This window comes from Aegilops tauschii, chromosome 5, assembly GCF_002575655.3.
Source record: "Aegilops tauschii subsp. strangulata cultivar AL8/78 chromosome 5, Aet v6.0, whole genome shotgun sequence".
Lineage (NCBI taxonomy): Eukaryota > Viridiplantae > Streptophyta > Magnoliopsida > Poales > Poaceae > Aegilops > Aegilops tauschii.
In genome coordinates this window covers 129,235,445-129,245,366 of record NC_053039.3, presented here as the reverse complement: position 1 = coordinate 129,245,366, position 9,922 = coordinate 129,235,445, and positions in this window count along the sequence as shown.

Here is a 9,922-nt window from a genome sequence, read left to right as displayed (position 1 = left end):
TGTATTTTATCGCTCGGAAGCAATCAAATCTTTGTTCATGTCGACTGATTTTCCACTGACTGCAGATATCCTGTGAACTCGGGGCTTGATTCGCTGATTTGGAGCAGAAACAAATTCAGCTCAACCTTGATCTGGAACTGGCCAAGCAGAATCTGCAGAAGGCTAAGGATGAAGCAACTGCTATGGGAGGTAACTACTTGTCGACTGTTTGCTTTGCCAGCTTTACTTTTCGCCTTTTGAACCGAGTGACTCCACCCAAACAGATGTGCGTAGTGAAAACAGACAACTCCAAGCTTGACTGAAGAATGTTATTTCTTTAGAGAAAATGAAGCAGGCGCTGGAGCAGAAGGACCTTGACCTTGCCGCAGCTCAGAAGACGGCGTGGGAAAAAACTGAACTTGCCGACAAAAAGCTGGCTTCAGTCGGCAAGTTAGAGGAAGAAAACACCAAACTGAAGACTGCCATCAGTGAAGCCAACAAGGAAGTCGTGCAGCTGAAGAAGGACAAGGTGACTCTGACCGACAAAGTTGGAGATCTCACTCGGAAGAAGGACGAGCTGGAGGTTTATCTAGGAGGACTCGCAAAGAAGCTGTTCCTTATGCTTGAAGGTACTTTTGTTTGCCCGACTGATTTGCTGCTGTCGACTCGTCATATAGCTGGCGACTCATTATTTCACTCTGTGTGCAGAATTCTGCCAAAACTTCGAAGAAGAGACTGGGCGAATTGAGACAAACTTGGACCCCATTGCTACCTCTTGAGCACTGCGTTGGTTTTCCCTTGAAGAGGAAAGGGTGATGCAGCAAAGTAGCGTAAGTATTTCCCTCAGTTTTTGAGAACCAAGGTATCAATCCTGTAGCAGACCACACTCAAGTCCCTCGTACCTACACAAACAAATAAGAACCTTGCAACCAACGCGATAAAGGGGTTGTCAATCCCTTCACGACCACTTGCAAAAGTGGGATCTGATAGAGATGATAAGATAATATTTTTGGTATTTTTATGATAAAGACTAAAAGTAAAGAAAGCAAAATAAACGGTAATAGAAATAGCGAGTTGATGGGAGATTAATATGATGGAAAATAGACCCGGGGGCCATAGGTTTCACTAGTGGCTGCTCTCAAGATAGCATAAGTATTACGGTGGGTGAACAAATCACTGTCGAGCAATTGATAGAATTGAGCATAGTTATGAGAATATCTAGGTATGATCATGTATATAGGCATCACGTCCGTGACAAGTAGACCGACTCCTGCCTGCGTCTACTACTATTACTCCACACATCGACCGCTGTCCAGCATGCATCTAGAGTATTAAGTTCATAAGAATGGAGTAACGCTTTAAGCAAGATGACATGATGTAGAGGGATAAACTCATGCAATATGATATAAACCCCATCTTTTTATCCTCGATGGCAACAATACAATACGTGTCGTTTCCCCTACTGTCACTGGGATCGAGCACCGCAAGATTGAACCCAAAGCTAAGCACTTCTCCCATTACAAGAAAGATCAATCTAGTAGGCCAAACCAAACTGATAATTCGAAGAGACTTGCAAAGATAACCAGTCATACATAAAAGAATTCAGAGGAGATTCAAATATTGTTCATAGATAATCTTGATCATAAACCCACAATTCATTGGATCTCGACAAACACACCGCAAAACAAGATTACATCGAATAGATCTCCAAGAGAATCGAGGCTATGGTGTTGATGTAGACCCGAAGGTCTGAGGTAAACTACTCACACATCATCGGAGAGGCTATGGTGTTGATGTAGAAGCCCTCCGTGAACAATGCCCCCTCCGGCGGAGCGCCGGAAAAGGCCCCAAGATGGGATCTCACGGGTACAGAAGGTTGCGGCGGTGGAAATAGTGTTTTGGCTCCTCCCCTGATGTTTTCGGGGTACGTAGGTATATATAGGAGGAAGAAGTAGGTCGGTGGAGCTACGAGGGGCCCACGAAGGTGGAGGGCGCGCCCAGGGGGGTAGGCGCGCCCCCTGCCTCATGGGCTCCTCGTTGATTGCTTGACGTCCACTCCAATTACTCTGGATCACGTTTGTTCAGAAAATCACGTTCCCGAAGGTTTCATTCCGTTTGGACTCCGTTTGATATTCCTTTCCTTCGAAACACTGAAATAGGCAAAAAAACAGCAATTTGGGCTAGGCCTCCGGTTAATAGGTTAGTCCCAAAAATAATATAAAAGTGTATAATAAAGCCCATTGAACATCCAAAACAGATAATATAATAGCATGGAACAATCAAAAATTATAGATACGTTGGAGACGTATCAAGCATCCCCAAGCTTAATTCCTGCTCGTCCTCGAGTAGGTAAATGATAAAAACAGAATTTTTGATGTGGAATGCTTCTTAGCATAATTTTCAATGTAATTCTTTTTAATTGTGGCATGAATATTTAGATCCGAAAGATTCAAGATAAAAGTTTAATATTGACATAAAAGCAATAATACATCAAACATGCTAACCAAGCAATTATGTCTTATCAAAATAACATAGCCAAAGAAAGCTCATCCCTACAAAATCATATAGTTAGGCCATGCTTCAATTTCGTCACACAAAATGTTCTCATCATGCATAACCCCAATGACAAGCTGAGCAATTGGTTCATACTTTTTAACGCGCTTTAGCCTTTTCAACCCTTACACAATACATGAGCGCAAGCCATGGATATAGCACTATGGGTGGAATAAAGTATAATGATGGGGGTTATGTGAGAAGACAAAAAGGTAGAAAGTCTCACACTGACGCGACTAATCAATAGGCTATGGAGATGCCCATCAATTGATGTCAATGAGAGGAGTAGGATTGCCATTGTAACGCCCACGATGCGGCTATAACTCCCACGTGTCGAGGCACGACTTAGAGGCATAACCGCATAGTGGTTTTGTCGCAAGAAGGGTCATCTTCACACAATCCCATGTAATGAACAAGAATGGGATAAAGAGTTGGCTTACAATCGCCACTTCACACAATACATAAATAAATATCATACATCATCCAAAATACAATCATATAGACCGACTACGGTCAAAATCCAGATGAAAATAAGACAACCCCAAAAGCTAGATCCCCGATCGTCCCAACTGGGCTCCACTACTGATCATCAGGAAAAGACACATAGTAACGACCACGTTCCTCGTCGAACTCCCACTTGAGATCGACGCCATCGTCTGCACTGGCATCGTCGGCACCTGCAACTGTTTTGGAAGTATCTGTGAGTCACGGGGACTCATCAATCTCACACCCGCGAGATCAAGACTATTTAAGCTTATAGGACAAGGAGGTGCAAGAGGTGGAGCTGCAGCGGCAAAAGCATATATGGTGGCTAACTTGCGCAAATGAGAGCGAGAAGAGAAGCAACGGAACGGACGTCAGCTAGCAATGACCAAGAAGTGGTCCTGAACACCTACTTACGTCATACATAACACAGACCGTGTTCACTTCCCGGACTCCGCCGAGAAGAGACCATCACGGCTACGCACGCATTTGATGTATTTTAATTGGGTCAAGTGACAAGTTATCTACAACCGGACATTAACAAATTCCCATCTGCCTCATAACCGCGGGCACGACTTTCGAAAGATAATACCCTGCAGGGGTGTCCCAACTTAGCCCATCATAAGCTCTCACGGTCAACGAAGGATAAACCTTCTCCCGGAAAGACCCGACCAGTCTCGGAATCCCGGTTTACAAGACATCTCGACAATGGTAAAACAAGACCAGCAAAGCCGCCCGAATGTGCCGACAAATCCCGATAGGAGCTGCACATATCTCGTTCTCAGGGCACAACGGATGAGCCAGACGTCGGGTTGGCATAGACCCTGGTTGCCCATGGGGCGCCGGACATCGCTCGGTTTGGGCCAGCACTCGAAGGAGCACTGGTCCGGGGGTTTAAAATAAAGATGACCCTCGGGCTCGCGAAAACCCGGGGGAAAAGGCTTAGGTAGCAAATGGTAAAACCAAGGTTGGGCCTTGCTGGAGGAGTTTTATTCAAGGCGAACTGTCAAGGGGGTCCCATAAATCACCCGACCGCGTAAGGAACGCAAACTCAAGGAACATAATCCCGGTATAACAGTAACTAGGGCGGCAAGAGTGGAACAAAACACCAGGCATAAGGCCGAGCCTTCCACCCTTTACCAAAATATATAGATGCATTAATTAAATAAGAGATATTGTGATATCCCAACATATCCATGTTCCGACATGGAACAACTTCAACTTCACCTGCAACTAGCAACGCTATAAGAGGGGCTGAGCAAAAGCGGTAACATAGCCAAACAACGGTTTGCTAGGAAAGGATGGTTAGGGCTGACATGGCTAAAATGGGAGACATGATATAGCAAGTGATAGGTAGCGGAGCATGGTAATAGAGCGAACAACTAGCATAGCAAAGATAGAAGTGATTTCGAGGGGTGGTCATCTTGCCTGCAAGATTCTCAGAGTTGTCGAAAGCTTGATCCTCGTAAGCGTACTCGACAGGTTCCTCGTTCACGAACTCGTCTCCCGGCTCTACCCAAGACAAGAACACAAACAAACGGAACCACAATCAACAACGAGAAATGCGCAAGCAACATGATGCAAAACATGTATGATATGCAAGATATGATATGCGAAGCATATGCGTGCTCCGGAAGGAAAATGATGAACATGGCAGTAACTTGGCAAACCAAGCATGCCACTAGAAAGGTGAGATGATTTCGGTCGAAATCGATATAAAGATCACCGGAATCGGATGCACGGTTTGCAAATGGCAAGCAAAATAAGGATGACACTAAACTGCGATAAACAGCAACATAGCACTTAAAATGCAACAAGTAACAAAGCTACAGCACCCCAACATAGTAACAAAGCACATGGCAGTAATCTACAGGAGAGTCTTGACAAAAGATGAACACTGAGCTACGGCTAGTTCACAACATATCAAGCTCAAACAAGCATGGCAAAAGTGCAAAAGATTACAGGTTCACAGACTTAGTGAAAAACTGGACATGGCAGAAATCAGCATCAGGTAGCTATGTTCAGAGCACGAAATCAACATGCTACAGGAACTTAACATAGCAAAACAAGGCATGGTAGTGTTCTACTAAATGCACATTACAAAAGTCACTTAGTGACCATAAGCCAAAAAGGAACAGAAGATATGATGGCAAGCATGTAAACATAGCAAGTTTCGTTATCAGGTTTCAGACTTCGCAGAAAACAGAGCATGGCAGAAATATTAATATGTAGGCCTCTTTGTGAGCTTGATTCACTCACTACAGAGCAATGCATGACAAACCAAACATACTTAAAGCAAGATGGAATGTTTATGAAGCTATCCATGGCAAGAAAAATTGCATAGCATGTATGGATCAACTACAATAAGCTTGGCAAAAATGCATATCATGTTAAGAATCTGCCAGAAATATTTTATAGCAAAAGTAGAGCAAGATTGAGTCATGCTATGGCACTCCATAATTGCAAACTATTGCAGGAATGGATCAATTACAACTATAGCTACAAAACATCCTTACTGAACATCTCCAAAATATGCATGGATCTCTCTGTAGTATCAAGTTTACATGGCAACAAAATTACAGCAGACAAGGACTTAGAGAAATCACTAAGTCCCTGAAATCAGAAATATTACGGGGCATACTTTGCATGCTTGTGCTAGTCACCACAGAGATCACAAAAATACATGGGCTACACCACTGGAAAGATGGCATGGCATACTTCAAAACACATGTAGAGCTCATGCTCAAAAGATGCATAGAATAAATGATACAAAAATGACAAATCTCCAAGTTCTGATAAGAACCAGAGATTAACAGCAACTAGCCCTCTTCCAACGAAGATTTGGGCATCAAGATGACCTCTAATGAACATGGTTCAATTGAACAAAATGAAGAGTATCACGAGGCGAACAATTTAACATATCACGCGCGCGAATCGGAGCTACATGCACAAAGTTATAGCATCGGGAACAGGAGCACATGCAGAGAAAATTTCATGACTTCGCAAAAACGGAGGGGGGTCTCGGGTCAACCTTTGACCAGATCGGGATCGCGGTCAACAGGAGCTCGAGCTCGCCGGCTCGGTCGATGGCGATGGCGAGGCAGGGGCCGGCGGGGCCGACCGCGGCGAGGGGGACCGGGGCCGGAGGAGGGGCGCCGGCCGGAGGCGGTGGCGGGCGGCGGCGCCCGGAGCGGCGGACGGCGGAGGGGAGCACGGCCGGCGGCGGAGCACCCGAGGGCGGCGGCGGCCGCGAGGAAGACCGGCGGGTCGGCGGGTCGGCGGGGCCGGGCGACCGGCGGCGGCGGCGACACGCGCGGGCGCGGGCGCGCGGCGGCGGGATGAGCCGGCGGGTCCGATCCGGGCCCGGCGGGCCTGGCGCGGCGGGATCGGCGGCGGGGGCGACGTGGCGCGACGCCACTGGCCGGGAGCGGCGGCGCGTTTGTCCGGCGGGCGCTGGACGCGTCCGCCCGCGGAGAGGGGAATTTAGGGTTACGGGAGACTGCGATTTCGTTTTCGGGATGCCCACCTATTTATAGGTAGAGGGAGCTAGGAGACTCCAAATGAGGTGCGGTTTTCGCCCACACGATCGTGATCGAACGACCTAGAGCATGGAAGAGAGTTTGGTGGGTTTTGGGCTGGTTTTAGAGGGGGTTTTTGCTGGATACCCAAATGGACATTGCGGATGCCCGGTTAACCGTTGGAGTACCAAACGACCTCCGAATAGAACGAAACTTGACCGGTAGTCTACGGGTGGTATATTAAGACCACTTGACAAGCCTCGGTCCATTCCGAGAAAGTTTGACACACGCACACGAAAGAAAACAAGAGGGGGTGCACCGGAGGAGATAGGAGCGCCGGATTGGAAAACGGACAACGGGGAAAATGCTCGGATGCATGAGACGATCACGTATGCGAATGCAATGCACATGATGACATGATATGAAAATGCATGACATGACAAAAAACAAAACGAAAGACAAAACCCGACAACGGAGGGAAAAACATAACACATAGCCGAAAATGGCAAGAGTCGGAGTTACAAATATGGCAAGTTACATGCGGGGTGTTACAACCATGCAACAGATGCACTAGAGCTATAAATATATGAAAGCTCAACAAAAGAAACTAAGTGGGTGTGCATCCAACTTGCTTGCTCACGAAGACCTAGGGCATTTTGAGGAAGCCCATCATTGGAATATACAAGCCAAGTTCTATAATGAAAAATTCCCACTAGTATATGAAAGTGACAACATAGGAGACTCTCTATCATGAAGATCACGGTGCTACTTTGAAGCACAAGTGTGGAAAAAGGATAGTAACATTGTCCCTTCTCTCTTTTTCTCTCATCATTTTTTTATTTCTCTTTTTTTTGTTGGGCCTTCTCTTTTTTTCTTTGGCCTCTTTTTTTTAGTCCGGAATCTCATTCCGACTTGTGGGGGAATCATAGTCTCCATCTTCCTTTCCTCACATGGGACAATGCTCTAATAATGATGATAATCACATTTTATTACTTACAACTCAAGAATTACAACTCAATACTTAGAACAAAACATGACTCTATGTGAATGCCTCCGGCGGTGTACCGGGATATGCAATGAATCAATAGTGACATGTATAATAAATTATGAAAGGTGGCTTTGCCACAAATACGATGTCAACTACATGATCATGCAAAGCAATATGACAATCATGGAGCGTGTCATAATAAACGGAACGGTGGTAAGTTGCATGGCAATATATCTCGGAATGGCTATGGAAATGCCATGATAGGTAGGTATGGTGGCTGTTTTGAGGAAGATATAAGGAGGTTTATGTGTGATAGAGCGTATCATATCACGGGGTTTGGATGCACCGGCGAAGTTTGCACCAACTCTCAAGGCGAGAAAGGGCAATGCACGGTACCGTAGAGGCTAGAAAATTGTGGAAGGTTGAGAGTGCGTATAATCCATGGACTCACATTAGTCATAAAGAACTCATATACTTATTGCAAAAGTTTATTAGCCCTCGAAGCAAAGTACTACTACGCATGCCCCTAGAGGGATAGATTGATAGGAAAATACCATCGCTTGTCCCCGACCACCACTCATAAGGAAAGCAATAAAAGAACACCTTATGTGTCAAAATTGTCACACAACTTTTACCATACGTGCATGCTACGGGACTTGCTAACCTTAACACAAGTATTTCTCAGTTTCACAATTACTCAACTAGCACACTCTAATATTACCACCTTTATATTTTAAAACACTTATCAAGTATCAAACTTATCATGATATTCAATGAACTCAATATGGAAGTTTTTATTATGCTCATCTTGGATGCCTACCACATTCGGATTAATTTTCACAATTAAAGCGAATTACCATGCTATTTAAGACTCTCAAAATAATATAAGTGAAGCATGAGAGATCAATAATTTCTATAAAAGAAAACCACCACCGTGCTCTAAAAGATACAAGCGAAGCACTAGAGCAAAAACTATATAGCTCAAAAGATATAAGTGAAGCACATAGAGTATTCTAACAAATTCCGAATCATGTGTCTCTCTCTAAAAAGGTGTGTACAGCAAGGATGATTGTGGTAAACTAAAAAGCAAAGACTCAAATCATACAAGACGCTCCAAGCAAAACACATATCATGTGGTGAATACAAATATAGCCCCAAGTAAAGTTATCGATAGACGAAGACGAAAGAGGGGATGCCTTCCGGGGCATCCCCAAGCTTAGGCTTTTGGTTGTCCTTGAATTTTACCTTGGGGTGCCTTGGGAATCCCCAAGCTTAGGCTCTTGCCAATTCCTTTCCTTCAAAACACTGAAATAGGAAAAAACAGCAATTTGGGCTACGCCTCCAGTTAATAGGTTAGTCCCAAAAATAATATAAAAGTGTATAATAAAGCCCATTTAACATCCAAAACAGATAATATAATAGCATGGAACAATCAAAAATTATAGATACGTTGGAGACGTATCACCCATCAAGTCCCCTGTTAAGGACGAAGCTGCCATGAATGTGCTCCAACTGGAATCTCGTCTTGCTAGTGCCATGGACTACCTCTCACGACTGAAGGTGGTAGTGTCACAGATTGACACGGCGCTCTGGCCAAGGGTGACATTTCAGAATGATCTCGAGTCTCTGATGACTCGACTCAATGAGATCCCTGATTGAGTGTAGGAATGGAAGAAGTCATCCGCCCGATGCAGTGCTGATGTAGCTCTGTCTCTGGTTCATGTCCATTGCAAGGAGGCCAAGGAAGAGAAGCTTGCAACACTCAAGGTGGCCAATACTAAGAAGCTCGACTTTCAGTCCTTCATGGAGACCTTCATCGAAGCAGCTACTCGCATTGCAGACGGAATCGACCTGGACGAGTTCGTCGAGCGAGCCAGCCCTCCTCCTGCGGAGTGAACAAACTTTATGCCCTTATTAAATTTGCCTCGGAATGCTGAGTGATTTTGTAGCCGTTAAACTCCTTCGAGCCTGATGCCCGAGCACTTTGATCTGCGGTTCAGAACCTCGTGGGATTTATCTGGACTTGGTTTTTCTTTGAATATGCTTGTCTTTGCTTTCGCTGCCTTTGAATCTCTTGACTCCGAGTGGAACTTGTCTTTTCACTTGGAACAGACTTTTATATTTGTGACGCAGCTCTGAGGAGAGGGTTGCAGATGACCTGCACCTCGTCATCCTTGCGAATCAGGATGGAGCGGACGTTGTACTTATGGCGCAGCTCTGAGGAGAGGGTCGCAGACGACCTGCACCTCGTCGTCCTTGCGAATCGGGACGGAGCGTATGTTGTACTTACGGCGCAGCTCTGAGCAGAGGATCGCAGGCGACCTGCACCTCGTCGTCCTTGCAGATCGGGATGAAGCGTGTGGCCAAGTTCCTGAGTGAGAGGATTGCTCTTCACTCGGAG